At 43.8% G+C, this 24,359-nt stretch overlaps 1 pseudogene; it reads left to right on the forward strand.

Annotated features, from left to right (window-relative positions):
• The first annotated feature begins 16,173 nt into the window (after nucleotides 1-16,173).
• LOC137375692 (nucleolin-like) lies at nucleotides 16,174-22,441 on the forward strand (annotated as a pseudogene).
• The last annotated feature ends 1,918 nt before the right edge of the window (nucleotides 22,442-24,359 follow it).

Consider the following 24,359-nt stretch of genomic DNA (forward strand, 5'->3'; position numbering starts at 1 on the left):
TGGGGTTGAAGGTGATTTAGAGCTTTGGATCAGAAATTGGCTAGCTGAAAGAAGACAGAGGGTGGTGGTTGATGGCAAATGTTCATCCTGGAGTTTAGTTACTAGTGGTGTACCGCAAGGATCTGTTTTGGGGCCATTGCTGTTTGTCATTTTTATAAATGACCTGGAAGAGGGTGTAGAAGGGTGGGTTAGTAAATTTGCAGATGACACTAAGGTCGGTGGAGTTGTGGATAGTGCCGAAGGATGTTGTAGGGTACAGAGAGACATAGATAGGCTGCAGAGCTGGGCTGAGAGATGGCAAATGGAGTTTAATGCGGAAAAGTGTGAGGTGATTCACTTTGGAAGGAGTAACAGGAATGCAGAGTACTGGGCTAATGGGAAGATTCTTGTTAGTGTAGATGAGCAGAGAGATCTTGGTGTCCAGGTGCATAAATCCCTGAAGGTTGCTAACCAGGTTAATAGGGCTGTCAAGAAGGCATATGGTGTGTTAGCTTTTATTAGTAGGGGGGTCGAGTTTCGGAGCCACGAGGTCATGCTGCAGCTGTACAAGACTCTGGTGAGACCGCACCTGGAGTATTGCGTGCAGTTCTGGTCACCGCATTATAGAAAGGATGTGGAAGCTATGGAAAGGGTGCAGAGGAGATTTACTAGGATGTTGCCTGGTATGGAGGGAAGGTCTTACGAGGAAAGGCTGAAGGACTTGAGGTTGTTTTCGTTGGAGAGAAGGAGGAGGAGAGGTGACTTAATAGAGACATATAAGATAATCAGAGGGTTAGATAGGGTGGATAGTGAGCGTCTTTTTCCTCGGATGGTGATGGCAAACACGAGGGGACATAGCTTCAAGTTGAGGGGTGATAGATATAGGACAGATGTGAGAGGTAGTTTCTTTACTCAGAGAGTAGTAAGGGCGTGGAATGCCCTGCCTGCAGCAGTCGTAGATTCGCCAACTTTAAGGGCATTTAAGTGGACATTGGATAGACACATGGATGAAAATGGAATAGTGTAGGTCAGATGGTTTCACAGCTCGGCGCAACATCGAGGGCCGAAGGGCCTGTACTGCGCTGTAATATTCTAATTCTAATTCTAATACTGCTGACTCTTTCAATCCACATTGAGCTGTGCATAAGCATGAGACAAATACAACTTTGTGAACTGCTTGAATCCTGCTAACTCTGCATACAAATCTTGAGAGGGCGATGGTGGATACTGCTAATCATCCAATGCCTGGTTGATTGTGACTTTGTAGTACCTGCATAGTCTCACAGTTTTTCCTGACTTGGGCACTACTATGATTGGGGTTGCCCATTTACTTTGATCAGTTTTCACTTGCACACTGTTCCTCTCTAACTTCTTTAGTTCCTCTTCAACTTGGGTTTTGAGAGCATAAGGAACCACCTAGCCTTGTAATATAATGGTTTTGCATCAAACCTGATTCGGATGTGTGCTTTCACACTGATTATACCTTCATAGCTATCCTCAAAAATGTTCCTGTTGTTATGGACAGGTAGGAAATGATAGGAGTGGTTTCCTTTTTCACCTCCTAACTGACCGCAGGCAGTATTTTTATTAGATTTATGTCTCTGAATGTCACGATTATTACACAAGTGAGGATGAGATGAAGGGCTTCCCTCTTTTCCCTCTCCTTGTTTGACCACAACAGGTTTAATTGTTTCTTAAAGTGGATGTACTGGCCAATTCAGTAGGTGTTTGATTATTTACTTGCTATGATCATAGCAAGAACCAATCGGACAGGTTTTCTTGAGTTAACAAAGAAAGCGGTTAACTTTATTGTACCTAAACCAAACCAATAAAATAATAAATAACACCCCAACTTTCACACACACACACACTGGAGATTTACACACACACAAATAGGTTACAGAGTGGGTAAAGGTAGATTGGTTGAGTTAGAGTCCATAAAAAAAGGTATACAGTCTGTGGAGTTTGGAGATTCAGCTGCCTTCTAGCTGAATTCAGTGGTCCTGAGGCTTTTAGTTTGAAGAGGTAGATGACTGGTTCGGTGAGTCTCTTGGAGACAGCGATGCGGATGACTTCCTCCAATGGGGTTTCTGATTGTAGCAAGAGTATGCAAAGATGGTCAGTCAACAAGCAGGATTTGAAAGCTTTCAAGCTGGAATGGAGAGGGAGAGAGAGAGACCCCCACTTAGTGTCTGCACATGTCAGAGTCCAGTTGCTTCTCCTCTTCTGCAGAGAAAACACCTACTCAAAACCATAGATGGGGATGGGCTTGTCACATGACAGTCACTCAGTCATTCAAACATGGCAGTTAGCAGTATTTCTTCTTGCTGAGAGAACAGGGAATTCCTTTAAACTTCCTGGGACTTTGTTCTTGCTTGGGACTGAACAGACATTTTGTCTCTCTCCTCACAGTCCTTTGCAATGTAAGATACAGTGTAGCAAACTAAGTGATCATCTTAAGCTGAAAGGATGACTTTGCTGGCAGCTTATATTTTTAAAAATGTTTAAAAAATATATAAATTCAGATATCCAGTCAGGGGATTAAAGAAAATTATCATTCAACAAAACACATTGGTGTAACACTATGTATATGTAGAGAAAGTGTGTCCATTTTTGGGAGTTTAATTCATCAGTTTATTTGCTCCTTGCCTGAGCGTGACACTTCACTGCAAAAAGGGAAAAAAATTAAATTCCTTGTTTTTTGTTTGTTTGTTGTCTTTAGAAAGAAACAAAAGTAAATACACAACATAGCAAACATCTACATGCATTCCTCAGGTTTACTGTCACTTGACTTTCACAGTTTACTGGTGGCACATTGTTTAAATTCTGGACAGCCCGTCCACAATGACATTGTTTTTCCCAACTATATGTGTGATTTTTAAGTTAAACGCCTGGAGGAGTAAACTCTATCTGAAGAACCTGGCGTTGTTAATTTTGAATTTTTCCAAGAAGGTTAGTGGGTTGTGGTCAATGTATATCAGAATTTCCCTGTGTCCGTTATGAACATAGACTTCAAAATGTTATAGGGCTAACAGAAGTCCCAATGATTCCTTTTCAATGGTGGAATATTTGCATTGGTGTTTATTTAATTTCTTTTAAAAATAGCCAATTGGCCTCGCGATGCCTGAGTCATCTTTTTGGAGTAAGACCACTCCTACTCCTATATCGCTTGCATTGATAGTCACCTCAAAGAGTCTGTTAAAATTTAGAGCTGCTAATACAGGTTCATTTGTTAAAATTGCCTTCAAGTTTTCAAAAGCCATCTAGCACCATTTTGACCACACTGTCTTAAGCACTTTTCATGAATATGTCAGTTAAGGGAACAGATAGGGTGCTGAAGTTGGGAACAAATTTTTGTAGAAACCCCACTTCCCCAGGAATTGCATTATTTCTCTCTTGGTCTTGGGAATGGCGAAATCTATCAGGGCTTGTACTTTTGCTGCTCTTGGCAATACTTGACCTCGGCCTACAATGTTCCTTAAATAGGTCACTTTGACTTTGGCGAACTCACTTTTAGCGAAGTTAGCCACTAGGTTAGCATTTTGTAGACACTTAAGTAGTGCTCTTAAATGGTTCAGGTCGTCTTCCCAGGTGTCGCTATAGACCATCAGGCCATCCAGGTAGATGACACTGTTGTTTAAACCAGCCACCACCTGATTTGTCAATCTCTGAAATGTGGCTGGGGTGTCCTTTAACCCGAATGGCATGGCTTTACACTGGAATAAGCCATCAGGTGTTACAAAAGCTGAGATTTCCTTGGCTTGGGTAGTCATGGGACATGCCAGGATCCTTTTAATAAATCAGTTTTACTGATGTAGGTGGAGTTGCCTTCTCGGTCAATACAGTCTTCAATTCGGGGAATCGGGTATGAATCTGTTCATGTGACTGCATTAACTTTGCGATAGTCAATACAGAGTCTTTTTGAGCTGTCACATTTGGCGACTAGTATAATTAGGTGATCTCCAGCTGCTCTGACTGCGTTCACTTAGATCATTGTTTAGCATGTACTGGATTTCTTTGTTGACTTGAGCCAATTTATTGGAGTTCAGTATGTATGGGGTTTTTTATAGGTGCAGTCTCTACATCTACATTGTGAATGGTTAAAGAGGTACAATGCAGTTTGTCCTTCCAAACTTCCTCAAACTCTCTTGGCAGTGTTGCTCAGTCCTTTCTTTGCTTGTCAGTTAAATAGTTAAATGCGGTCTCTAATCTCCCTAAGATTTCTGTGTTGTCCAATTTCACAGTAGGGGATTCAATTGGAGAATTTCTGTGTTCCCTTCTCCTCCTAGTTTCTCTTCACTATTGTTTCCTTCCTCCACTTATTTCTTCAACATATTGATGTGGCACAATCATTGTTTCTTTCTCCAATCTGGGGTATTAATCAGGTAATTTACTTCAATTATCTTTTTCCCCACACAGTATGGGCCACTTTCTTGGGTTCGCCCTGTAATGGCAAAAGTACCAGTACCTGGTCCCTTGATTTAAATGCTCAAGCTTCAGCACTTTTGTCTATCTGCCTTTTCAAGTTTTTCTGAGAGTCTTTAAGGTGCTCTTTTGCCACAGCACAGGGTTTAAAAAGTCACTCGCAAAAAGCTGAGATGTAATTTAGCAATGAGGTTTCCTCCCTTTGATTTAGATATTTTTCTTTGATCAATTTAAGGGGGCCTCTCGCCTTGTGCCTATAGATCAATTCAGATGGACTGAAGCTGGTTGATCCTCTGGTGGCAAACAGCAGAAAAGCTTTATCCCAATCATGGGGGGTATTCACAGCAATAGGCTCTGATCATGGTTTTCAAGGTTGGTGGAATCAGAACCCCTTGCGATTGTGAGTGATATGGTGAAGATATTGGCTGTCCAATACCGAAACTACGTATGACTTCATGGAATATCCTGGACATAAAATTAGATCCTTGATCTGATTGGATCTTTCTGGTCAGTCCATATCAAATGAAAAACTGGGTCAGCCCCTCAACTATGTCTTTGGCTGTTATTTTTCTTAAGGGTGTGGCTTCTGGGAATTGGGTGGCCATATCCATGATAGTTAGGAGGTATTGGAAACCTGTCATAGTTTTGGATAAAGGTCCTCTGCAATCTACCAGAAATCTGCTGAAGGGTTCTTCAAAAGCAGGGATGGTATTAATGGAGAAGGCTTGATTGCAGGTTGCAGTTTCCAACAACCTAGCAGGTCCTGCAAAATTTAACCATATCGTTGTGGAGATGAGGCCAATAAAAGTGCTGGCTGATTCGGGCCTGAGTCTTTCAGATACCCATGTGCCCGACCATTGGTATTTCGTGCGCAGTCCTCAACACTTCCCTCTGATATTTGGGGAGAATTAAAATTTGGTGGACCACTGTCCACTTCTCCTTTGCAGTAGCTGCAGCGGTCTCCATTTCCTCATCACTACCCCATAAAGTAATAACATTCAGATACTTTCTCTGCCTTGGCTTCAGAACAGGCAGTCTTTTTCAATCAGGGTGTGCTTGCTGAGTTTCAATCAGGGAGGATCTACTGTACACCTCCTTCCCCTCTTCCAAATATCTGGAAAAAGTTTCAGCCAGGCTGACCTCTGGGTCCTCTGATTGAATTACTGGCTCAACTCTCTCTGGCAGAGCTTTCTTAGCTATGGACCTGGTTACTACGCAGTCAGGGACTATTCCCGCGACTTCTTCCTGTAACTGTTCCATCTCCCTGACCTCATTTGGTTTATCTAAGACTACTGGGGAGGCTATCACTCTGCCCCCAGCCAAATCATTACCCAACAACAAATCTTTTACAGCCACAGGCAGACTAGGGACAATCCCTACTGGAACCAGTCCGAGACTAGCTCACACTGCAAGTGGACCCGGTATAGGAGTACTTACATCTACCCACCTTCAATGCCTTTTACCAGACCTTTGCCTTTAGCGAGCTCTCTGGTGCAAAGATCATGCCTTTATCCAGCATTAAGGATCTGGTATCCCTGAGCAGGACAATTGACTTCATTCGAGGGGCATGGGGGCACCTTGCCATTTAAAACAAATCCTGGTAATCCTCAGGGATTTTGTCTGTTTCTACACCTCACATGGCAGTATTCTTAGAGGAGTCACTCACTGTGGTTAGGGCCATGGTCTGGTCCACTTCGCCACCTGTTAGGGCACCCTTTCCTGGATTGGCCTTGTGATTCACTGGCTTCCCCTTTAATTTCCACCAGTTGGCTTTCACATGTCCTGCTTTACTACAATGGGAAGTCACCGGTCTGTGGAAAGCATTCCTACCATCTTGCCTTTCTTTCCTCATTTGTGGAGGGCCTCCCACATTCTCACTCTTATTCTCCCTTTCACTAGCACCCCATCTTCTGTCACTATTCCTACTTTCTGTCGGGAATTTTATCCTGGTGGCAGTGCTCCCAACATCGGGGGAAACTGTGCCAAGTTCCCTGCATTGCCTCTTTTCCGGAAGGCCTGCCGAATTTAGTGCCAATCGGGCTCTTAAGTGGATAGTGGTGGTCTTTCCATAGGATCTAGGACCCCGTCACCGGAGGTCCCACCCTTGGAGGGCTATCAGCCAATCAGAGGCCGGTAGCAGCAGCGCCACCATGGAGGCAGTGGCTGCTGCTGGAGGTGACCATCCTGGAGGCTGAGGAGTGTTGCTGGAGCCACTTAATAGATTTAAGACATCCCATGATAACTCTCCCTGTTCTACGAACGCTTTGGCATTGAATGTGGCCAGGTTTTTAAGTGTTTTAGCAGGGTAGGGCTGGATTTTATGATCCTGCTGCTGGGAGCAGTGGCAGTTGTGCAACATGCCGGCGGGGTCCCACCTGTGAGGTCAATGGCCATGCCTCTGTGATTACGTGGCTGGCGGCCATTTCACATAATGGTGGTGGTCATCCCCTCCCCAATCATGTGGTGGAGATGGCAATCGAGATGCCGTTCATGGCGGCACCTGATGTTGGAGCAGAGGCTGGCGCCATCTTTAACAGGCTGCAAGGCCTGCATTTACTCTCTTTGTGCATTGAACAGCAGCTTATTGAAGCAACACTTCTGTGGTTTACAATAAATTTCTTGCTGAGTAGCCTCCCCATTTACACACAAGCCCCTTGCAGAATTCCCCCCATTCACACACAAGCCCCTTGCAGAGTTCCCCCCATTCACACACAAGCCCCTTGCAGAGTTCCCCCCATTCACACACAAGCCCCTTGCAGAGCCTCCCCCCATTCACACACAAGCCCCTTGGAGACTCAATGTAGCAGCAATGGCCCCTGTAAACCCTCATCCCCTAAAAAAGTCTGGTGATGTTAACTTCCCTTTCACGGTACCAAGGACTCTTGCCTCAGTGGTGCCAGCTTTTGAAAGTCGAGAAACTGAAGGCATGTGAGTGCCGCATGTCAACCACAAAATTGAGAACCCTTCATTGGATTGCTGTGAATAAGATTCAAATTTATTTAAAGCAGTATTCAAAACATTTAAATGATAATTATGTCATGTTGGGGCGTCAATGCCGCCACGGTACTTGCCTGCCTCCGACAAAATCTACCAACAGGGTACGGTGCCAGGTTTCATGGCAGACGGCTCCACAGAGATTCTCCGGGCCCCCATGCCAAGGACTCGCCTCTGACAAAAGAACAAAATTCAGCCCATAGAGAAGAAGAAGAATACAAGATGCAATTTTAGGGATCAATTTTCCTTCCGTTTCCAAATCACTCGTTCAATCGTAATGTTTTAAATCCTGGACTCATGTGCCCCCAATCTGTGACGGACAGATAGGAAATGATAGGGGTGGTTGCCCTTTTCACCTCTCAACTGATCATAGACAGTGTTTTTGTTAGACCTGTGTGTTAACAGTTATGAAAGTGCTTCCTTTTTTAAAAAAACTTTTTTGAGGACTTGTGATAAAACTGAAAAGATTCCATGGATGTGCTTTTTTTTTTTACCAAGTTCACTGAAAGGACACTAGGGATGTCATTTGAAAGCAACCTGTGATGAAAATCATGTGCTTTAAGCTCAATAAACAACAGAAACCTTGGTAACCTGGGAAAGATGTTTACAAAGAAGCCACATGTCAAGGTTTATGGAGGTCAGGAGGTTGACATTCTGTTTGGGGAAGATATTGTTTTCAGTTGAATTGGAGATCAACTTGCCAAGGGAAAATCACCCAGATCACCTCTTTGAAGAAACCCTGCAATGATCCAGTGTGGGAGAACTAAAAGCCCTGGTGCTGCAACTTTCTTGAGTGCTACGAGTGCTTCTGTTTTTGTGATCATTTTTTTGAGGACCTGGGTTTTAAAACTGAAAAGGATTCCATAGATGCTGGAACTTTGTGTTTTTATCAAAAGAGGTCATCAAAAGGTCTTTTGGACTGATCTTATAAACAACAGTTACTGGAAGAATCAAGGAGTGGTAAAAACTGGAAGCCACCTGTCTTCAGATAATTACCCAGCAGGGGATTTTTGACTTGTGGGAAGATGTTTACAAAGAAGTGACAGTTCCAAGAAGGGTCAGGAGGCTTGACTCTTGTGACGTTGTCTTTGGTTTTGTTTTGGACAGTGAATTGGGATATGAACAGTGTTAAAAGACAGTTGGAGAAAACCTGCCAAGGGAGCAAACCCAAACTCAGCTTGTTTCATCTCTTTAAAATAGCCTGCCAACTTTTCTATCTCTTTAAGAAGCGCCGAGAAGCAAGTGCAAGAAACAGACTAAAACCATTGTTGCTGCATGTTTCCTGGAAAGCCTGCCCAAACTGATCTTCAACGTTGCCCTACAAGAAATGTTCTAGGAAGATCCCGGTGACAGTTGCCTATGCCTATTTGGGATGCCAAACCAAAACAAAGGACATCTAACATCTTTCCATATCTTCTCTTTTTTCACCAAGAATTAACAAGTATTTGGACAAAGTATTCTTTTTCTGTTTTTCATTTTGTAATAGAGCTCTAAAGAGAACATTTCTTTTGGTTAACCGGTGTGTGTGTGTGTGTGTGTGTGTCCAAGGTAAAAGGGAACTTTCAGATTTCACTCTGTGTGTTGATGTTTTGCTTCATTACCAGCTATGTCTTGTTTTATAATAAACTGATAATTTTTGTTGTTTAATAAAGAAACCTGGTTGGTGTATATTATTCTGGGATACAAATAAAGTCTTTGATTGATCATATTGGTTACTGGGTAAACATTTAAATATATGTTGTGAACTGTGGAGTAGTGGTACTAGAAATGACAGTGCACTCCTCCCACCTCGGTCGTAACATGAAAAGCTGGAAAATACTGCCAGATTAATACTCAACGTTGCCTGAAAAGAACTGCTTTAGAAAAGATCCAAGCGACTTGACTCCGTATACCCGGACGCCAGACCAAAAGGGACGACCGACTTCCTTCCATATATTCTCCTTTTTTCTTCAAGAATTAGCAAGTATTTGGCCAAAGTATTCTTTTTTTGTCCTTTGTTGTAACAGATTTCTGCAGAGAGAACTTCTGTATTTTTTTCAGAGTGTGTGTGGGGAATTTAAAAGGAGAACTTTCATATCTAAATCTGTGTGTTAATGCTTTGCTTCATTACTGGATAAGTCTTGTTTGATAAACTGATAATTTTGTTGTTTATTAAAGAAACCTGGTTTGTGCATTTCATTCTGGGATAAAGAGTAGCGTATATGATTGACCAAATCATTTTAAAAATATTTGTTGTGACCCGTGGAGAAGTGTAACAAGAAAAGACGGTGCATTCGTCCCACCTTGGTCCGAACATATACTTAGGGGCTCTGTGCAGGATAAACATAAGTGTAAACATAAGTGGGGGGGACTAATAATTGAAAAGAGGAAAAGTAAAAAAAAACAGGTTTCTTGCGCATTAGAGTAATGCTTACACTAGAAGAATGCTTTTGTCAGTCGTTATGACCTTTCTGGATAAGGAGGATGTATCTCTGAGTGATTTGAGAAACTTAACTAAGGTTAGACTAAAGGAATTGGCAGAAAAGTTGGTTCTAGAGTTAAAACCAAGAGCTAAGAAAGCAGAGATGAGGTAATAGCACACCATTTGGAACTGGAAGAGGAAAAAGGTGAACCAGATGGTAGTGCAGTTGAATTAGCTAGGATTCAGTTGCAATTGGAAATGAAAAAACTTGAGCAGGAAAAAGAATTGGAAAAACTTAAGTTTGAACAGGAATGAGAACTGACAATGAAAAACTTGAACTTCAGAGAGAGGAAAGGGCAAAAGAAAGAACATTTCAAAGAGAAAGAGAAGAAAGGGAATTTGAAGTTAAAAAGCTGGAACTAAGTCAAAAGAGTGGCCTTGACTCCAAGGAAAATTCTGGTGAGGAAAGATCTGACTCCAACCCAGGACCCAGTGGAGAGCTGTTTAAATTTGTACAACACCTCCCGAAGTTTGAGGAAAGGGTCGTAGAGGCATTTTTCATTTCTTTTGAAAAGATAGCCAGACAGATGAAGTGGCCAAAGGAAAGCTGGACACTTCTTATGCAAAGCAAATTGATGGGCAGAGCTCATGAAGTTTATGCCATGTTTTCTGAGGAGGCTTCTGCAGATTATGAGATGGCAAAACAGGCTATTCTTGCTGCTTATGAGTTAGTCCCTGAAGCATACAGGCAGAAATTTTGAAGCCTCTGGAGACAGCCTGGGCAGACTTATATAGAATTTGAGAGGGTAAAGCAAATTAATTTTGATCATTGGATGTGGGCACTAAAGGTAGAGGCCACGTATGAGAAACTTAGGGAAATAATTCTCCTGGACGAATTTAAATATTCACTCCCTGCATTAGTAAGAACCCATGTAGATAACCAGTAGGTTTCAACAGCCAGACAGGCAGCGGAAATCACTGATAATTATGGGCTTGTTTACAAGCCTTTGTCCGTCACCCCCACAAACCCAAGACGGATAGAAGGTGGGAAGGTGAAAGGAAGGCAAGTAGCCGGGGGCAAGAAAGGTCAACTGGGAATGCCCTGGAATCTCCTCCTCAGGCCAGAAAGGAAGATGCTGAGGGTAGAAGTGAGGTCTGAATGCCTAAGTGTTACCATTTTCACAAGGTGGGACACCTTCATACAGAATGCTGGAAGTTGTGGGGTAAACCCATTGGACCTGTTGGGGTACACAAGGCCAATGCAGTGAAAGAGGCCCTGACCAAGAGTACAACAGATTAGGCTGTAGCTCTGACTGCAGCTGTAAGGCCAAGTACAGAAACCACTGTGAGTGCGGGGGACGTGACCAAGATACCTGAGAGTTGTAGGGAATTCTTGTCAAAAGCAAAAGTAACTCCTTATCTCTCAAGTGAAGCAGGTAAACCGATAGTTATACTTAGGGACATAGGAGCCACCCAAACTCATTGGCTGAGGAAAGGCATGACTTGTCCACCAGAGAGCGCACTGAATGCCAAGGTATTAGTGAATGGTATCGGCGGGGAGTATTTGGTGCACCTAGAGTGTGACCTTAGGCTGGATTTGAAAGGGTCCCCGAAGCCGGGAACGGTGGTGGGGGGGGGCGTGAAGATCACAATGGATGACGCCCACCACCGACCCTGTGCCGACAAGCCCTGTCCCGATTTCAACGGAGGCGGAGAGGCCTCGTGGCGGTCCCCCACCCCAGCCGCTTGGCGACGGGATCACGATTTCCATATTTAAATAAATTGTGCTACCTGAGTTAATGAAGGTCCTGTCGCCTCCTTATTTGCCACACCAATCTTCATTGGGGCAGCTGGCAACGCCGCGCCTTTGAATCCCTGTTTGGGGAAACGAGGCGCGACACCTGTGGGGAGGAGATGCTTTTCTCAGTGCAGGAGGGGTCAAACACTTTGGATTGGTTGGGAGGGTGATGAGAAGGCGTAGAGGACAAAGGTTCTGATCTTTGAGGGGGGTGGAAGGTCATATATCAGGGTTGGTATTCCTGGGGGGGCGGGGTGGAGGGACAGGGCAGGAATAATGTTTAATGCCATTGTGGGTGGGGGGGGGGGGGCGTGGATGTGGGAGAGGGCAGGGGAAGACTTTTCTATTCATTTTTTAAAACTGTGCAATAACTGGCCCTTTATAAATTACACTTGTCATTTAGGGCTCTAAGCCCTTTAAAAATGGCGCCTGTGCATTGGTGCCAGATGCCCTTGCTGGGGAATGCACACCTACTACCTCGCCCCCTCCATGTCATTGGGGGAGCAGCCGCCATGGCCATGCTAATGAACCACCGCTTTTGGAATCGCAGCGGCTCCACGACGTGCACCCCGTGTGTGTGGGCTGCAAATTTTTTCACCCTCCGCCTATTTCGGCAGCAGGCTTTTAAAATGCAGCTCCTAACGTCTGGAACAGTAACTGTAGGAGTTGTTCATAGTTTGCCTGTAGACGGAGTTGACCTACTCCTGGGGAATGATTTGGCTGGAGCGAAGGTAGTAGCTTCTCCAGTAGTCATGGAAAAACCAAGTGAAGTCAAGGAGAGAGAACAGTTGCAGGAAAATGTTCCAGGAATTTTTCCTTCATGCGTAGTGACCCGAGCAATGGCTAAACAAGTTCTATTGTCGGAGGTCAAATGGGCGCCACAGACAGATGGCCAAATATCTGAAACTTTCTTGGGGAATTTGGATAATCTGAAGGAAATGTTTAATAAGTCTTCTCTGGATCGGCTTGCTATGCCTTGATCAGAGGTAATTGGCACAATTGGCTCTAATTGAAGATGAGGCAAAGGGAGTTCCAGAAGGCTACTATATTAAAAATAGGATTCTGATGAGGAAGTGGAGACCTCCTCACAGACCTGCAGACAAAGAATGATGGTTGTTCATCAGATAGTGGTACTGCCCAAGTATCACCGGGAAGTGTTAAGGATAGCCCATTACATGTGGGATAGCGGGACATGTGGGAATCCAGAAGACCCATCACGTATAAGTCGACATTTTTACTGGCCAGGTCTTTCCAAGGACATGGTGCAGTTTTGTAAAATGTGATAAACGTGCCAGATTGTGGGAAAACTGCAACCTGCCATGATACCTCTAATTCCCATACCAGTTTTTGGGGAACCATTTAGTAGGATGTTGGTAGACTGTGTAGGACCTTTACTGAAAACAAGGCGGGACACCAATATATACTCACTAGTATGGATATGGCTACTCAGTTCCCAGAGGCCATTCCCTGGAGAACAATTTCTGTGAAGGTAGTGGTAGAGAAGTTAACCCAGTTCTTCACTAGATATAGATTATCGATTGAAATTCAGTCGGATCAAGATTCCAATTTTATGTCTAACATTTTCCAGGAAGTTATGAATAATTTGGGTATAATACAGTTAAAGTCTTCAGCATACCACCCAGACACAGGGGGCTTTAGAGAGGTACCATCAGACACTCAAAATGATGATCAGGACATACTGTCATGAATATCCCCATAATTGGGATAAAAGGGTAGAATTTCTTTTGTTTGCCACTAGGGATTCACCTGATGAGTCTGCCGTTTTTAGTTTTTTTGAATTAGTTTATGGACATAAGAGGTCCTCTAAAACTAATCAAAGAAATGTTTTTAGAACAGAGCGACAAATCTTCTGTGCAAGATTAAGTATCCGTGTTCCAGGAGCGGCTCACAAGATTCTGAAAAGTGGCTTAGGAACACCTTAAAACTTCCCAAACAACCATGAAGAAATGGGTAGACAAGCATTCCAAGACCCAACATTTCAACCAGGGGATGAGGTGTTAGTATTACTGCCTTTACAGGGTGAATCACTGAAAGCACGGTTCAGTGGTCTATATAAAGTGGCCAAAGGAATTGGTAAAGTAAATTATTTGATTGACCCCCCAGATCACTGGAAAAAGAATCGGCTGTGTCATATCAATATGGTGAAACAATATAAAAACAAGAAATGCTGGAACCACTCAGCAGGTCTGGCAGCATCTGTGGAAAGAGAAGCAGAGTTAACGTTTCGGGTCAGTGACCCTTCATCGGAACTGACAAATATTAGAAAAGTCACAGGTTATAATCAAGTGAGGTGGGGGTGGGGCAAGAGATAACAAAGGAGGTCGAGATTGGACCAGGCCACATAGCTGACCAAAAGGTCACGGAGCAAAGGCAAACAATATGTTAATGATGTGTTGAAAGACAAAGCATTAGTGCAGATTAGCTGTTAATACACTGAATATTGAACAGCAGCAAGTGCAAACCTGAAAAAAAACAGTGGGTAAGCAAACTGAACAAACTAAGATGAAGTGAAAAAAATGCAAAAAAAAAGATTGTAAAAAATGTAAAAAAAGAATGTAAAAAAAAAGAGAAAGAAAAAATAACTAAAAATGAAAGTAAAATGGGGGGCTGCCATGCTCTGAAATTATTGAACTCAATGTTCAGTCCGGCAGGCTGTAGTGTGCCTAATCGGTAGATGAGATGCTGTTCCTCGAGCTTGCGTTGATGTTCACTGGAACACTGCAGCAATCCCAGGACAGAGATGTGAGCATGAGAGCAGGGGGGAGTGTTGAAATGGCAAGCAACCGGAAGCTCAGGGTCCTGCTTGTGGTCTGAGTGAAACAATATCATCGCCAGGAGGAGGATAAGCAAGCAAAGGTATGTCAGGTACTAAGGACAGGGAAGGATTAAAGGGATAGTGAGGATGAGGCAGAAGGAGGCCTAGACAATTCTCAAATTGAACCTCCTACTATCCGGTCAGCTAATACTGAATTGTTAGGGAGATTGGACACTATGCTTTCATATTTAGATGCAGATCAACAAGAAGACCTAACAAGGCTAATCACAGCATTTAAAAGAGTCTGGAGGGATACGCCAGATGTACAACCTTAATGGATGTAGGGGTATCCTTTCCTATAAAAGAGGATCCTTACAGCTTAAGTCCAGAGAAACAGGCCCAGGTAAAAGCAGAAATCTGATATATGCTGGAAAACCACCTAATTGAACAAAGTCAAAGCAGCTGGAGTTCCCCAGTGGTGTTAGAGCCTAAACCTGATGGTTCAACTAGATCCTGCATAGACGACAGAAAGTTTGATGCAGTAACAAAGGCAGACTCCTACCCAATTCCTCGCTTGGAAGGCTCTATTGACAGAGTGGGCAGTGCCACGTTTCTTACAAAAATAGATCTGTTGAAGGGATACTGGCAGGTTCCTTTCACACCCCGAGCTAAAGAAATAACAGCCTTGTCACAGCAGACAGTCTTTTCCAATGCCAAGACTAATGAACCAAGTGGTAGCCAGTGTTCCTAACTGTGTGGTTTACCTTGATGATGTGCTGGTATACAGTGACACTTGGAAGGACCACTTGGAACAACTAGGAGCTCTGTTTAGAAAATTACAATCAGCTGATATAGTAATAAACCTTGCCAAAAGTGAATTTGCAAAAGTGAGAGTAACCTACCTCCGGCATATAGTAGGGCAAGGCCAAGTGTTGCCAAGAACAGCAAAAGTACAAGCATTAGTGTAGTTCTCTACTCCTAAGATTAAGCGAGAAATCATGAGGTTTTTGGGGATTTGTGCTTTCTACCGCAAGTTTGGACCAAATTTTAGTTCAATAGCTGCACCACAGACAGATTTGCTACAAAAAAAAACTAAGGTAGTGAGGTCAGGAAAGTGCCAAGCATCTTTTGCAAGGCTGAAAGCCATTTTCATTAATGAACCAGTGTTGGCTGCTCCAAATTTCACAAAGCCCTTCAAGGTAGCAATTGATGCTAGTGACCTGGGGGTTGGTGCAGTCCTGTTACAAGGCCAAAGGGATACTTTTCCAAAAAGCTAAATTGACACCAAAAATATATATTCACCATTGGAGGAAGAAACCCTGGGCTTATTACTAGATCTTAAGCATTTTGAAGTCTATGTCCACCACGACTTTAGAGAGACACTAGTATATACTGATCATAATCTCCCTAGCCTTTGTGAAAAAATTTATAAACCAGAATGCCAGACTATTCTGATGGAATTTACTATTGCAACCTTGTCACTTAAAGATTCTCCACATTGTGGGAAAAAAATAATGCAATAGCAGATGCTTTGTCTAGAATCTAACTTTGCTTTGCGCTCTGAGTGCAAAGATGGTACAAAGCCAAACTGTATTATCTACAGGTAAACAGTGAATGAGAATGAGTGTGTCAATGTGTTTTAATATTTTTCATCTATTTTTTTCGCTCTTTGTAATGAAACACATTTAAAAATGGTGTTTCATTCCTCTTAAGGATGAAAGTGTTACAAAAGTGCTTCCATGTTTTTTAATGTTTTTTATTGAGGACTAATGTTAAAACTGAAAGGATTCCACACTTGAGATGTTGTTCGCAAACAGCCTGTGCTGGAAATCATGTTCATTAAGCTCAATAAATAATCGAAACCTTGGTGACCTGGGGAAGATGTTTACAGAGAAGGCACATGTCAAGGTTTATGGAGGTCAGGAGGCTGACTTTCTGTTTGGGGAAGATATTGTTTTCAGTTGAATTGGAGATCAACGTGCCAAGGGAAAACCACCCAGCTCACCTCTTTCTCTACCTCTTTGAAGAAATCCTGCAAAGTTCCAGTGTGGGACAGCTAAAATCCTTGGTGCTGCATCTTGCCTAGAAGCTGGAAAAGCTGCCAGGTTAATTGTCAATGCTGCCTGAAAAGAACTGCTTTAGAAAAGATCCCAGTGACGCTTCTCCGTATACCCGGACACCAGACCAAAAGGGCCAACTGACTTCTTTCCATATTTTCTCTTTTTTTCTTCACGAATTAGCAAGTATTTGGCCAAAGTATTCTTTTCTTTGTCCTGTTTTGTAACAGATCTCTGCAGAGACAATTTCTGTATTATTTTCAGAGTGTATGTGAGTGTGTGGGGAATTTAAAAAGGGAACTTTCATATATCAGTCTGTGTGTTAATGCTTTGCTTCATTACTGGATAATTCATCTTCGGATAATTTTGTTGTTAATTAAAAAAATCTGGTTGGTGTATTTTATTCTGGGATAAAGAGTAGAGTATATGATTGACCGAATTGCTAAATGGGTAAATATTTTTAAAATATATATTGTGACCTGCGGAGAGGTGGGACGAGAAAAGACAGTGCGCTGTTCCCACCTCGGTTGTAACATAACCCTTGAGCGTTTTAATGGTCAATAAACAGACAAATGATAGGTTTTCTCGTAAGTTTAAAGAAAGATAAATGTTTATTCAGCAAAACCGGAAAATTTTCAACTTCACCCACAAACAAACGCACACATTCGCACAATCCAAGGGAAGATAGAGGTTAAATGATAGCATGCATTTAGCTCTGGTGTTTTTAAAAACAGTTGTGAAACCTTGTTTGTTTTCTGGGGAGGAATATTTAAATGATGCAGGCCTGTTCTTCCTTTTTTCCTGGTTCCCTGGAGTCAGGCTTTAGAGAGTTTCAGGTGGATGGATGCTTTGCTGCAGACTTCTTTGGTCAAATCTCAGTTACAGTCCGATGATGAAGATCCTGTTTCAACTTCTCAGATGGGAAGTTTTCAAAGGCCACCTTTTCGTCTCTGTCTCTAGGTAGTTTTTAAAGCTGGTATTCAGTAGGCTCTACTACTTGGCTGGAATAGATCTCTCTCAGCCTCAGCCAAAGAAAGCAGGAAAGAGAAAGAAAGAGGAGCAGAAGGATCAGACTGAAAATGATGCATCTTTTTCGCTATTTGTTGGAAATTTGAGCTCTGAGAAGAACTTTAAGGAAGTACAGAAAGCCCTGAATAGCTTCATTATCAAAAAGAAACTTTCAGTCACAAATGTCCAAATTGGATCTAGCAGGAAATTCGGTTACTTTGAAACCCAAGAACAACTGGAAAAGGCATTGGATTTCAATGAAAACAAAGTGCTGGGACTTGCAGTCAAACTTGACAAAGCACACAGCAAGGAAAACAATGCAGATAGCAAAAGAGAAAGGGAGTGCAGGACATTTTGTTTAAAAAATCTCCCATTCAAGATAACTCAAGATGGCCTCAAAGGGATTTTTGAGGATGCTATTGACATTAGAATTCCTGATTCTCGTGATGGTTCAGGGATTCGGGACATTGTATATATTGAATTTGAAAATGAAGCAGCTGCAGATACAGCATTGGAATAGAAACAAGGCATTGGTAAAGGGTAGGCAAAAGCAACCAGATTCTGATACACTCATTGTAAATAACTAGGGAGGTGAGGGTCACCACTTGTGTCCCTGCTGACTTCACCTGTGAGAAGTGCACCCAACCCCAGCTCCTCACAGACCGCGTTAGGGAACTGGAGCTGGATGAACTTCGGATCATGCGGGAGGCTGAGGGGGTGATAGAGAGCAGTTATAGGGAAGTACTGACACCTAAGTGACCGTCAGGGGAGGGAAAGGGAATAGGCGCACAGTGCAGGGATCCCCTGTGGCTGTTCCCCTCAATAATATGTATACCGTTTTGGATACGGTTGGGGGGGACGACCTACCGGGAAAAGCCACAGTGGCCAGGTCTCTGGCACTGAGCCTGGCTCTGCGGCTCAGAACGAAAGGGGGAAGAATAGGAGAGCGATAGTGATAGGTGATTCAATGGATAGAGGAACAGACAGGAGATTCTGTGGTCGCAAACGAGACTCCCGAATGGTATGTTGCCTCCCGGGTGCCAGGGTCAGGGATGTCTCGGATCAAGTCTACAGGATTCTTAAGGAGGAGGGGGAGCAGCCAGAAGTCGTGGTACACATCGGTACCAATGACATAACTAGGAAAAGGGATGAGGACCTGAAAAGCGAATATAGGGAGTGAGGTTGGAAGCTAAAAGGCAGGACGAGCAGTATAGTAATTTCAGGATTGTTACCGGTGCCACGTGCTAGTGAGGCTACAAACAGAGAGCGAGTGCAGCTGAACACGTGGCTACAGAGCTGGTGTAAGAGAGAGGGCTTCAGTTATGTGGATCATTGGGATACCTTCTGGGGAAGGTGGGACCTGTACAAGAAGGACGGGTTGCATCTGAACTGGAGCGGCACCAATATCCTGGGCGGGAGGTTTGCTAGAGCTCTTCGGGAGGGTTTAAACTAGTTTGGCAGGGGGATGGGAACCGGAGCTACGGAACAGTGGATGGGGTAGCTGTTGAACAGGCAGATACAGAGTGCAGAGAGTCTGTGAGGAAGGTTAGACAGTTGACAGGACAAAGTTGCAGCCAGTATGATGGGTTGAAGTGTGTCTATTTTAACGCAAAAGTGTCAGGAATAAGGGAGATGAACTTAGAGCATGGATCAGTACTTGGAGCTACGATGTTGTGGCCATTACGGAGACTTGGATATCACAGGAGCAGGAATGGATGTTGGATGTTCCGGGGTTTAGATGTTTCAAAAGAAATAGGGAGGGAGGTAAAAGAGGTGGGGGAGTGGCATTGCTAATCAGGGATAGTATCACAGCTGCAGAAAGGGAGGTCATCGAGGAGGGTTTGTCTACTGAGTCATTATGGGTGGAAGTCAGAAACAGGAAAGGAGCAGTCATTTTATTGGGAGTTTTCTATAGACCCCCCAATAACAACAGAGACACGGATGAACAGATTGGATGGCAGATTTTGGAAAGGTGCAGAAGTAACAGGGTTGTTGTCATGGGTGACTTCAACTTCCCTAATATTGATTGGAACCTCCTTAGTGCAAATAGTTTGGATGGAGCAGTTTTTGTCAGGTGTATCCAGGAAGGTTTCCTGACTCAATATGTAGATAGGCCGACTAGAGGGGAGACTATGTTGGATTTGGTGCTTGGCAACGAACCAGGCCAGGTGGCAGATCTCTCGCTGGGAGAGCATTTCGGTGATAGTGATCACAACTCCCTGACCTTTACTATAGTCATGGAGAGGGACAGGAGCAGATGGGATGGGAAAATATTTAATTGGGGGAGGGGGAATTACAATGCTATTAGGCAGGAACTGGGGAGCATAAATTGGGAACAGATGTTCTCAGGGAAATGCACGACAGAAACGTGGAGGTTGTTTCGGGAGCACTTGCTGCGACTGCTGGATAGGTTTGTCCCGATGAGGCAGGGAAGGGATGGAAGGGTGAAGGAACCTTGGATGACAAGAGATGTGGAACAGCTAGTCAAGAGGAAGAAGGAAGCTTACTTAAGGTTGAGGAGGCAAGGATCAGACAGGGCTCTAGAGGGTTACAAGGTAGCCAGGAAGGAACTGAAGAATGGACTTAGGAGAGCTAGAAGGGGACATGAAAAAGTCTTGGCGGGTAGGATTAAGGAAAATCCCAAGGCGTTCTACACTTATGTGAGGAACAAGAAGATGGCCAGAGTGAGGGTAGGGCCGATCAGGGATAGTGGAGGGAACTTGTGCCTGGAGTCGGAGGAGGTAGGGGAGGTCCTAAATGAATACTTTGTTTCAGTATTCACTAGTGAGAGGGACCTGGTCATTTGTGAGGACAGCGTGAAACAGGCTGATATGCTCGAACAGGTTGATGTTAAGAGGGAGGATGTGCTGGAAATTTTGAAAGACATGAGGACAGATAAGTCCCCGGGGCCAGACGGGATATACCCAAGGATATTAAGGGAAGCGAGGGAAGAGATTGCCGCGCCTTTGGCAATGATCTTTGCGTCCTCACTGTCCACTGGAGTAGTACCAGATGATTGGAGGGTGGCAAATGTTATTCCCTTGTTCAAGAAAGGGAATAGGAATAACCCTGGGAATTATAGACCAGTCAGTCTTACGTCGGTAGTGGGCAAATTATTGGAGAGGATTCTGAGAGACAGGATTTATGATTATTTGGAAAAGCATAGTTTGATTAGAGACAGTCAGCATGGCTTTGTGAGGGGCAGGTCATGCCTCACAAGCCTTATTGAATTCTTTGAAGATGTGACAAAACACATTGATGAAGGAAGAGCAGTGGATGTGGTGTATATGGATTTTAGCAAAGCGTTTGATAAGGTTCCCCATGGTAGGCTCATTCAGAAAGTAAAGAGGCATGGGATACAGGGAAAGTTGGCTGCCTGGATACAGAATTGGCTGGCCCATAGAAGACAGAGGGTGGTAGTAGATGTAAAGTATTCAGACTGGAGCTCGGTGACCAGTGGTGTTCCACAGGGATTTGTTCTGGGACCTCTGCTCTTTGTGATTTTTATAAATGACTTGGATGAGGAAGTGGAAGGCTGGGTTAGCAAGTTTGCTGATGACACGAAGGTTGCTGGAGTTGTGGATAGTGTTGAAGGCTGTTGTAGGTTGCAACGGGATATTGACAGGATGCAGAGCTGGGCTGAGAAGTGGCAGATGGAGTTCAACCTGGAAAAGTGTGAAGTGATTCATTTTGGAAGGTCGAATTTGAATGCAGAATACAGGCTTAAAAACAGGATTCTTGGTAGTGTGGAGCAACAGAGGGATCTTGGGGTCCATGTCCATAGATCGCTCAAAGTTGCCACCCAAGTTGATAGGGTTGTTAAGAAGGCGTATGGTGTGTTGGCTTTCATTAACAGGGGTATTGAATTTAAGAGCCGTGAGGTTATGCTGCAGCTCTATAAAGCCCTGGTTAGACCACACTTGGAATATTGTGTTCAGTTCTGGTCGCCTCATTATAGGAAGGATGTAGAAGCTTTAGAGAGGGAGCAGAGGAGATTTACCAGGATGCTGCCTGGACTGGAGGGCATGTCTTACGAAGAAAGTTTGAGGGTGCTAGGGCTTTTCTCATTGGAACGAAGAAGGATGAGAGGTGACTTGATAGAGGGGTACAAGATGATGAGAGGCATAGATAGAGTGGATTGCCAGAGACTTTTTCCCAGGGTGGAAAGGGCTATCACCAGGGGTCATAATTTTAAGGTGATTGGAGGAAGGTTTCGGGGAGAAGTCAGAGGTAGGTTCTTTACACAGAGAGTGGTGGGTGCGTGGAATGCACTGCCAGCGGTGGTAGTAGAAGCAGATACATTAGGGACATTTAAGCGACTCTTGGATAGGTACATGGATGATAGTAGAATGAAGGGTATGTAGGTAGTTTGATCTTAGAGTAGGTTAAAGGTTCGGCACAACATCGTGGGCCGAAGGGCCTGTACTGTGCTGTACTGTTCTATGTTCTATGTTCTGCAAGAGAAGAAACCCTTCAGAGTATTTTTGAAAAATAATCAATGATCAAAATACTGGAAAAGAATGGCTGGCCAAAAGGATATGTATTTGTTAAATTTGAATCTATTGAGGATGTTAAAGAAGCCCTTGAGAATCACAGCAATACAAAAACTGAAGAGAGAAGCGTGAGGTTGGATTTCAGCAACCAAGGGCACAGGATTGGTAATGGTACCAGCAAGACATTGCTTGTTTGTGGTTTTTCTGATGACACAACTGAAGAAACTTTAACAGAAGCCTTTGAAGATGCTGAGAGTGTGAGAATCTGGAAGATCAAAAGATTTTGGTTTTGTTGACTTCCCATCAGAAGAAGATGCAAAACCAGTTAAGGAAATGATGGAAGATGGAGAAATTGATGGATGCAAAATTATACTTGACTTTGCTCGACCGAAGGGTGAAAGCCAGCGAGGTGGTCAAGGTTTTGGAAGAGCTAGAAGAAGTCAGGGTGGAATTGGAGGTTTTAGAGGTGGAAAGACAACTTCTGGAGGAGAGCAAATCACATTTGATTAAAAAAGGCTATGAAGACTGCTTTACCTCTTTGTGTTCAGATAGAGTCCCTGTTGATTTGCCTCAGAGTTGGACATTCCAGAGTTCTGTATGGACTGGATGGCTATGCAGTTTGGAGTGTAGAGGGAGCTCCCTAAGGCTCTGAGTGGACTTGCAATTAAGTAAAGGCAGAAATTGTTGGTATACCTTTGTGTGTTTTGTCAAATTTATGAAGTATTCTGTTTTACCAATGTGTAAATGTACTGATCCCTATGACATTTTTGAGTCGCAATGCAAATGCAAACTTTTTTATGAAAAGGGGATGTTTGGGGAAATACTTTTGTATAGTTTGGCTTGCCATACACATGTGACCTCGGATGTCATGAAATGAAAATAAAGGCTTCTAGCAGTAGCAAGTTTACACACCACGTGGAACAGATACATTCACCAGAAATTGATCAGCAGTGAGCTTAAAAAGCGGTGGGGCGCACACATGGGATTTGCCTCGCGGAGTCACTGCGATATTTAGCGCGGCGGTTCATTTGCATGTCTGGACCGGAATGCCCGCCCCTGATGACGTAGCCGGGGCGGGTGCTCCATCCCTGGCAACGGTGTCCGGCACTGCTGCACAAGCGATGGCGCCATTTTTAAAGGGCTACCAGCACTTCATTTAAATTTAAATATTTGAAGTTACCTGACCTGAAAAATCGAAAGGAAAAGTTTATTGAAAGTTTCAATCCTGTCTCCCATCCCCTCAATGACTACACACTTTATTAATTGCCCTCTTCCCCCAAAAAAAGTAAACTCGCGATCCTGACCTATTCCCCACCTCCCCCCAAACGTCTTCACTTTAATCTTCAACCCCTTCCCACCATCCCCTCCACCAAGCGCAGTGGTTTTCCCTGCTCCCCAACCCGCCCTGAAAACTTACCTGCAACCCCCCTCGCAACCAGTGGCCCGCCTCGGATCCCCGGGACTGCCATCGCAACGAGGTAACTGTTAATTCAGTAATTTAAATAGATTTAAATATTTTAATGACAGGCTCATCGCTAAGCAGCAGGGGGCTGCTACGAGGCCTCGCCGCTGCCGGTAAAATAAGGTGGGGCCTTCCCAGCACCAAGTCCCGTGGCAGGCCTCTCCCAGAGGTATTTTCCGGGCCTCCCCCACACCAGGATCCCTGACATTAAAAAGACATTGGGGGGCTGGTACAATTCAGCCCATTGTTATTACTGGTACCAACTGAGTACAATTTCTGTCCATGTTTAGTGCACTTCCTTACCTATCAGAGCAGAAGAATTGATACTTGAGAACAGGACAAACTATAAATGATGAAAATTGTTGCCATGTGACCTAGTTTTTCCTTTAATATTTTTGATTGTACCATAAGTTGTCCACAATGATTCAGATATAACGATTTGTGAAAATTACAATGCAAGAGAAGCCATTTGGCCCATGGTTCTTGTTCTGGTACTAGCCCTTCAACTGGAACTGGCTACTTATATAGAAACATAGAAAATAGGAGCAGGAGTAGGCCATTCGGCCCTTCGAGGCTGCTCTGCCATTCATTATGATCATGACTGATCATCCAACTCAGTAGCCTGTTCCTGCCTTCGCTCCCCGTACCCTTTGACCCCTTTAGACCCAAGAGCTATATCTAACTCCTTCCTGAAAACATACAATGTTTTGGCCTCAACTGCTTTCTGTGGTAGCGAATTCCACAGGCTCACCACTCTCTGGGTGAAGAAATTTCTCCTCAACTCAGTCCTGAAAAATTTACCCCATATCCTTAGACTATGACCCCTGGTTTTGGACTCCCCTACCATCGGGAACATCCTTCCTGCATCTACCCTGTCAAATCCTGTTAGAATTTTATATCACCATCCCAGGAATCAGTCTGGTAAACCTTCGCTGCACTCCCTCTATAGCAAGAACATCTTTCCTG

The sequence above is a fragment of the Heterodontus francisci genome, chromosome 12, assembly GCF_036365525.1.
Source record: "Heterodontus francisci isolate sHetFra1 chromosome 12, sHetFra1.hap1, whole genome shotgun sequence".
Classification (NCBI taxonomy): Eukaryota; Metazoa; Chordata; class Chondrichthyes; order Heterodontiformes; family Heterodontidae; genus Heterodontus; species Heterodontus francisci.